The sequence below is a fragment of the Rhincodon typus genome, chromosome 5, assembly GCF_021869965.1.
Source record: "Rhincodon typus isolate 14 chromosome 5, sRhiTyp1.1, whole genome shotgun sequence".
Classification (NCBI taxonomy): domain Eukaryota; kingdom Metazoa; phylum Chordata; class Chondrichthyes; order Orectolobiformes; family Rhincodontidae; genus Rhincodon; species Rhincodon typus.
Genome location: NC_063336.1, coordinates 52,992,055 through 53,000,441, shown reverse-complemented (window position 1 = coordinate 53,000,441; position 8,387 = coordinate 52,992,055). Strand labels below are relative to the sequence as shown.

The following is an 8,387-nucleotide window of genomic DNA, read 5'->3' as shown; positions in this document are numbered from 1 at the left end:
TGCTCCGGGGCTTGCGTTCTAAGGCCACTGGAGAATGGCCAGCGGTTGCAAAAAGGTCAGGTGCCACCTCGATGCGTCCTGACACCGAGCATCCCGTTCTGGTGGGTGTGAAAGGGAAAATGCAATCCCAGGTAGACCCCAATATCTACTGGAGAAATTAAAAAAGAGTACCATCAAGAGGGCACAAACAGCCCAATTCTAGCGAAGTCTCTCCCCACACCCCCACCTTTTCTCCATATTCCTCCCCACGGTCTTAAAACTGAATGGGATAGCATTTTTTTTTAAATTCACCAACTCATGAAAAGGAGACGGGCTTGCAATGTAATGCGCCAACTATTTATTTGCTTAAAGCATGTTCCCCCTGCAGTAGTTCCGTCGCTGCACGATATGACGACAAACCTAGACCACCTGGAGGTTTAACCGAGTTTTTTTTTAATCCCCCCCCCCCACCCCCAACGTATCGCATACGATGCTAACCTGCAGCGATCCATTTCAAGGAAAGCCCCGGGGGTAGCCGGCTAACCGCTAGGAGGCGCCCCCTGCTCACGGTGCCCAGGTTGTTGTCGGCAGCGAGCAGAGCATTGAGCTGCTCACTTGAGACAGGCACCGGCAGCCCGCTCTCTATACCCCAAAAGCTGCTTACTCAACTGTCGTAACATGAACGAAAAAAAATTGTCATTTTATATTTATTTGTTTGGGGGGGTGGAAAGAGAGAAACAAAGGGCAACGATTATACATTTTTTTATAAAGCAGCTAGCCGAGACGCCTGTGAGCTCTCTCAGCGATTGTACAGGTCTATGGTCCTAATACCACCACCAGATAAAAGGCGTGGTGCTAGACCTGTACAAATATCCCGCTTCTGTTGGCGACAGGACTCACACCTTTTAAACCCCATTGGAAAGGCAGCCCTTGAATTTCGTTGTCAACCACCCTGACTTAGCACAGAACACATAACAATCGGACACACCACCAGCCAAACAGCATTGATCCCAGTTCACGGGAAATCCTTCACCCCCAAAATAAAACAAAGGACATCGAAATTGTCGTGGACATATCCACGAGAATGAAGGACTCCAACACATCTCACACAACCCAATAAAAGCAACGCATTTTTCAGTCGTGTGTGCTATGACTAACATTACACATTTTTCGACTAGAGCAACATTTGTACTTCATATAAATTGTTTACGATTTCGTTTGCAATCATTTCCAATACAACGGTGTGGCGAAGACGAACGGTCCTCTCTAAATCACATCATTTCATAGAATTACCAAACGTCGATTTTTTTTTTTTTTTTAAAAAAAAGGAAAATTCATCAAACCCCAAATGGCTGATGGCTCCCATGTTAGAGTACCACATTTTCTACAATTACAATACATTGTCAGTAGAGATCTTAAGGGGGGGGGGGAACATTCCGGATAAACCCAGTTTAAAAATAATCTAAAGGAAACGAGTTAAAAATACAAACCTGCCCATTGGTTTTAGAAGGCGATCCAGCTGCAGCTTCCCCCGCTTTTTCAGCAACAGTTTCGCGATTCGCAGCGGTCTTGGAGAATTGGGCTCCCATGCTTGTACAACAAAGAAACTCCGAGCCAGCGAAAGAAAGACAGCGAACAAAGACGCCTGGCTTTTCAATGCTGCACGCACACACACACACGGGGACGGGCAGACAGAAGGAGGAGTAGAAAGAGAGGGGGGAAGAAAAGAGCCGGAATCACACCCTGAGAGAAAAAAAAGTTTCAAGTTCCTTGCAACAAATCCTTCGCAGAGCGACAATTTCTTTTTTCTAAAAAAAAGCACGAATGGAGGGGGGGAAGGGAGGCCACGTTGCACTGGTAATAAAATTTGTAAATTCCTAGATTTGTAGCTTTTGCTCTTCGACAAGGGGGTAAAATGGAGAGGTCTCCCTGAGCGCTAATAACATGCAGAGTCCAACGCCCAAATGCATCGATGAATGGGCTACTTAGCAATGACGCCAACCAAATCCGGCTACATCCAATCATAGCCTTCCGAATCTCTTCCACCGCCAATCACAGGTTACGGGGGTGGAGTCTACCATTGTAGCGAACCATCCGGAATATTTCCTCGCCCATGTTTCGCTGAAAAGGTGCAGGGGGTGGGGGGAGAAATCTGGGACTTTTTACTGCTTACATTGGGTTGCACTGGTTTTGGTATAAGATAAATATATATGAGTGTGTGTGCGTGTGTGTAGGGTAGTGACATGCTTAAATATGTTGAAAGCGCCTGCCCAGCCTTGGATTAAATGACTTCAAACAGCTAATTGGGTTTCAATGAAGGATGGTAATTTCTGATGCTGGCGATTTGAGATCTTAGATTGTTTGATGATAACACATCAAAAGAAACAAAAATCCCTGGATGAATTACATACAGATACAAAAGTAGCGAAGCATTTCTTTCTGCCTCATCAAGAAACTTGTTTAAACATTTGGACTTGCTGTTCCTGCTTATAATAACTATTTAAATAGCCACCGCCAAGGAAAATGCATTTATCAATGGCGTACATCATGCCCTTTATGTTTTACGCTCACCATTCCGTTGATTAGGTAAATACACCGTTACTCTGTAACAATGTCTTCTCGCTCCATTTCTTATGTAGATCCGAAACGGGTGGAGTATCTTTCCTCTCTTTTTTGGGTTAAAGTACATGAAATAAGAAAAGAAAGATTGAACACTGGATTCCAGCCGATGAAGAAGGAGTACGTGAAATGATTTGCTAAATGTGGTCTCCATGCCGTTGGGTTGCAATTGGATGTGCCATCGTCACCATGTCGGAGTCTGCTTTTATAATCAGTGCGTCTGTTGTGTCTGGAGATGCTCGGCGAATTTTTCGCAGCTTAAACAAATTAATGCGAATAGATGCGTGGATATATTATTGATTTCTTTCCTCTTGTTTGCCCCCTCCCCAGTGATAATGTAAATACAATCTGCACATGCTTTTGGCGCTTTACACGAGCTCCTAGCTTTCTGATGATGAATAGTCTGTTAGACCGAGATAATGGGTGCTGCTTTGGTGCATTTTTTTTATCCCTGTCTGTTTTTGCTTTCCCTCTTTATTTCTTTTTTTCTCCACCCAGCGCATGATGGAGTCTGGGTTCAGCTCAATCCAAGCTTTTCCCTGCCTGCCTCCCGAGGAAGCGGAGCTGCTGGTTACCATGGCGACTTCGATCCTTAGCGCACTCAACTCAAGGATGACCGAGAGAGAGAGCGAAGGAAATGGATAAACTTCCAATAAACCCGTCTATGATCAAACACAAGACAAACACAGTGAGATGTAAACAAAATTGAGCTTTGAATTAACGTTGATTGGATCGAGACTCATGGCTTGGAGTGTGAAGTATTTTCAAGCACCATTTACACATACTTAAAGCAGGGTTTGTGTCCCACCTTTTCCGCATCCTCATCGCCTCCCCTCCCCCGCCTTTCCATTTCACCTGCAAAGAGCTAGGGTGGGGTAAGATTCAGGACTAACACCTTAATCTTAAAACCAGGCGAAGACATAATGTGTTTCTTTGGCTGGGCCGCCAGATTTTATCTCTGGAGAAATAATCTAATCAACATTTGGCCCAAGTGCAGTCCTCTTGTTTACTGAACAATGCGAAGTAAAACACATAAGGCAAGGGCTATTTGATATTAATTTGTGAATTATGATTTTATTTTGTATTATGTATTGTTAAAAGATCAATTTTCATAACACCGAGTTGTTTTTCCACAAAAACAGCGAATGAATTAAGATATGTGATTTGAATTGGGTCACAAAGCAATTAAAATAAGTTCATTAGATGGTGTTTTAGCATTTAACACATACTGCAAATAGGTTTATTTGGTGTGAATTTATTCACATAGAAACAGAAGTGTTTAATCAAAAATATTAATGCAATGAATATGGTAGTGTAAAATCTGGTATCAGATTTTGTTTGAATATCAGATGGACTGCAGGTCAAATTATCACCTTCAAATTTACATTTGAGCAATCTTAAATCCGTACAAAATCAGCAAAGCTCGATTACCTGAATCCTGTGCATTATTTTTCTTTATGAAGATCAGAAGTAAGAAATTACCAGCAGGCTGAAAGGACTAGGTGGAAGGAAAATTTTCCATTTTTTTTTATGGTTAGTACTATTAGTATTTTTTTTTCCCTTTCAACAAGACTTTATCAGTTAAAATAAATTAAAAATGCTTTCATACCATTTTAACAAGTGTTTTGAGATCGTATTCCATTTATAATTCGGCCTACTGGTTTCTAGTGACTGAACATGCCATCCCACTTATTGCATGTTAGTATGAACTTTATTGGTGTTTTGGGGATTATACAATTCTGCCAGTTTTCCTGTGTAAACTGCTAATCTTGCTCTATTTCTAGTTGTGGCACTCTGCCATTGTTAGTTTCAGTATAGCTCACCATAAAACAATTTAAATTACAAAATATATTAAACACAAAAATTCAATTTATGCAGCAATTACAATTTTCCGTTGGTACAATTTGAAAGCATGCAGTATTAATTCATAGCCCATGGGTGGAATACTATTGGGATCTGAGTAACATGGGCTCAGGCAAGCTTTATAGCCAAATTGGTTACCAGAAGTCTGGCAAGGCCTATCTCGGCATCAGGAGCATTCCGCGGCATTATTTATGCTTTTGCTGAGTGGTGAGACATGTTTCTCACTAAGTAGTGGCAAGTTACCAGTTAAGGAGAATTATAGTTTGTTAAACACCTCATTTAATAAACAACCGTTAATAATAAGCTTTCTGTCTTGCTAGACAAGAATTCTCCAAGAATTCTCAAAATAGAAATCAGAATGTGTACCTAGCAAACTCAACTCACTGCTTACTCCAAGGGACCTCCATGGTCAACATTGGGCACCAACATCACAGGGCCCATTTTATGAGGATCATTCACATGTGCCCCAAATCTATTGATATTGGCATCTCACATGTGCCAGCATCTAAGAACCTTCATGGCATATCTGCAATCCACTTACAGGACTTTCCTGAACTTCAATGATGCCTTTACAGTAATAATAATAATAATAATTATTGAAATGCTGCAGCAGGAGACTTTGCGCTCAGGAACATGCGCCCACCAGCTCATGGACTGGGCCATAAAATATTTCTGGGCTTTTTGCTTGCTGTCATCGCACTCACTCACTCACGTATTGGGTTGCTCACTGCATCACTGCCTTGAATTTTCTAGCCTTCCCTTTTCGCACTTTGTCCCTTTAGTCAGAGATATCAGGCTCACTGTGTTGCTGTTTAGTACAGACACAAAGCCAGGAAGCTTTTCATGGTCATCAACATTCCTCAGTCCAGAGATGGGATTTGGTCAGGGGATTTTCATTGCAATATATCTAGGAGCTTGGACAGCTTCAGTCAGCCACTTGCAGTGGCCAAAGTCAGGGTTCAATCCTCGCACACGATGAAGAGCTGAATTCTATGCAACACACCCCCTGTCATGATTTGTTCTGCATTGCTGCGGGCTGTTTTCCTCCTGCATTGAGACAAAGAGGAAGATACTAGGGAAATCAAATTGGTGGCACAGCTGCAGGGTTAATGGTGTTGGAAATCAAGGTGGATGACAGAGGGAGGAAAACGCTGTGTGCATCAGTGAGAATGGTTGAGCATGAAACTTAGTGGGAGGTGGGTTTGGTAGCAGAGATAGATTGAATATGAGGCACTGAAGAGGCGATGGTAGTACTTACACTGGTGGAGTGGAGAAGGTCATTGATTTCTCCCTACACTGATCTTTCCTCCAGATGCTGATACTGCACTGACCTGGGTGGCAACCTGTGAGCATATTGGCATGGTCCGGTGTTGTGGTCTCCACCGCTGGTCTTAGGGGAAGAGGACCCTTCCTCATTTGCACCATTTGCCCCACAGGTCCTTCAGTTTCCTGCCTGCAAAGTGGAGTGCCAGTTTTCCTGCCTGTCAAGATTGCAGCATGATCAGGAACTTTGTCGGCAATTCTCGTCTGGCAATGCTTGTCTGGGTGCACAATAAGCTGTTGTGACAGGGATGGCTGGTTTTTTGCTTGCTATCTTGAGAGTGGTCAGTTTTTCTGGGAAACCTTGTGGTGAGATGGGGACAAAATTAGACATGAGGGACATCATAGTGATAGGGTAGGTGTTTAATGAGGCGTGTTTCATAAGGTACAGTGAGAATCTCAGTGGGGAGCCCCACAGTGTGAATCCTTCCAAAAAAACCCACACGGCTCAGATTTTGCCAACAAAATATAATGTTCAGCCCCATGGTAAAGAAAGATAGGACACTGAATATTTTTCTTTCTAAAAGTTGAATGCAAATTACACACTGTCATTTATTCTGTATTTTATATCTTCTGATTGAAGATCACATTGGATGCCAATTTTGTCCTTTTTCAAACTGTACAGGACAGTGAAGATCATACAGACAATTATATTGAAATTAAAAGTAACAATCAGATTTAAGTACAAATAAAATAAGCTAAAACAGTAAAATGTAGAAAATTACTAATGCTGGAATCAAAATTAAACAATAGAAAAGGATTAAAATATCTTTTCTGAAATATATAATGGAGAAATCTACAAAACTCATGAATGAGACAGACTTTCATGCAATGAACACATGTACTGAGCAATTCCTAGGCCAATCCCTTAAACTTCAACATTCCAAGTTAACAGAAATAAATTTGAGCAACTTGGGCAAAGATTTAATTCAGAAGAAGCATTTGCTAACATAGATATTAAAGCCAAAACATTGAAGTTTTACATAAATACATTTCTGGTGAGGTGGGTTACCTACCTGAAGTGCATTTTAGATATCAGGGTAATTTCCCATATGGTTTCATATCTACTATAATTAATGACTGGAAAGTCATGGGAACCATGCATTCAAAATTCTGATATATGATCCTCATGTGTGAAACTTTCTGCCAGAAGCATGGCTTTACACAATTAACTGTGTATGATTTTTTTAAAAACTTGATTTGTGAACTATTTTTAACTTGTGCACATATGTTCATGGGGCAACAATTAGCGGTAATGGTTTAGTCTACTTCCCCCAGTCTGCAACTTCACATTTATTAGCATTTCAAAGAGAAGCTACCCAGACATCAAGCAGACTTTGACTTTATTTGTTTCTGAATACAGGGCATGACATCAACAAAGTTGGCTAGCCATCACTGATTAAATGTTTTCAATCGATCTGGTCAGCATTCAGTATTGGTTGTTGACACAGAAACAAAGGTCTTCTACATCCATCACTAGTACTCTAAATACAGAAACATTGATGCAGGGTCAATGTTTGCAATGCCAGTAATGTTTTTTTTAAAGTGCAGAATTCTAATGACCTCATGATGTTTGGAGAGTCATAATTTGAGAATGTATGAACTGCATAATCAGAGGTCATTGCTAAATGCTAAAAGACTGTTTTCTGAATAATAGTTTTGCCGGACTCAAAACATTAACTCTGTTTCTCTCTTCACAGATGCTGCCAGACCTGCTGAGTTTCTCCAGAATTCTCTGTGTTTGCTCCAGGTTTCCAGCATCCAGAGTATTTTTGTTTTCATTTAATGGAATGCTATCCTTTATTATAAGATGAATTGAACATAAAGTAAGGATGTTGTGATTCAGTAATGCAGGACATTGGTGAGACCGCACCTAGAATATTGTGTGCAGTTTCGGTCTCTTTATTTAAAAAGGATGTAAGTATGTTGGAGGTGATTCAGAGGAGGTTTACTGGATTAACATCTGAAATAAGTGGATTGTCTCATGAGAAAAGGTTGGACAGACTATGCTTGTTTCCACTGAAGTTTAGAAGAATGAGGTGTGATTGAATGAAGTGAAGATTCTGAATAGTCTTGACAAGGTGCATGTGAAATGGATATTTCCTCTACTGGGTGAGTCCAGAATTAGGGGCACAGTTTAAAAATTAAAGGTCATTCTTTTAAGACAGAGATGAGCAGAAGTGTTTTCTCTCAGATGGTGGTACAACTTTGGAACTCTGCCTCAAAAGGCAGTGCAGTTGGAGTCCTTGAATATTTTTAAGGTGGAGGTAAGCAGATTCATGTTCGACGAAGATTACCAGGAGTAGGTGGGAATGTTGATTTCAAAATCCAAACAGGTCAGCAACGATCTTTTTGAAGGTGGAGTGCACTCGAGAGGCCTAAAGGACTGTTTCTGCTCATAATTCATATGTTTGCAATTGCTGAAGATTTACTCTTACTGTTTCTGACATCAAGACATTACATTTAATCACTTTAGCTGTTAAACCTTTGGAATGGAGCTTACATGATGACCAGGTCACTAAACCTGACTGCCTATTTCTCTTCAGATAACAAGGTGTAGAGCTGGATGAACACAGCAGGCCAAGCAGCATCAGAGGAGCAGGAAG

At 41.1% G+C, this 8,387-nt stretch overlaps 1 long non-coding RNA gene across 3 annotated transcripts; it reads left to right on the top strand.

Moving 5' to 3' along the window:
• The first annotated feature begins 1,963 nt into the window (after positions 1 to 1,963).
• LOC125483166 lies at positions 1,964 to 3,336 on the top strand. 3 transcript variants are annotated; one of them, XR_007262119.1, is made up of 3 exons: positions 1,964 to 2,108; positions 2,619 to 2,718; positions 3,097 to 3,336. It is a non-coding gene; the product is annotated as an uncharacterized LOC125483166 (long non-coding RNA). The 3 variants fall into 3 exon arrangements; XR_007262118.1 differs by lacking the exon at positions 1,964 to 2,108 and adding an exon at positions 2,160 to 2,302; XR_007262120.1 differs by lacking the exons at positions 1,964 to 2,108; positions 2,619 to 2,718 and adding an exon at positions 2,160 to 2,565.
• The last annotated feature ends 5,051 nt before the right edge of the window (positions 3,337 to 8,387 follow it).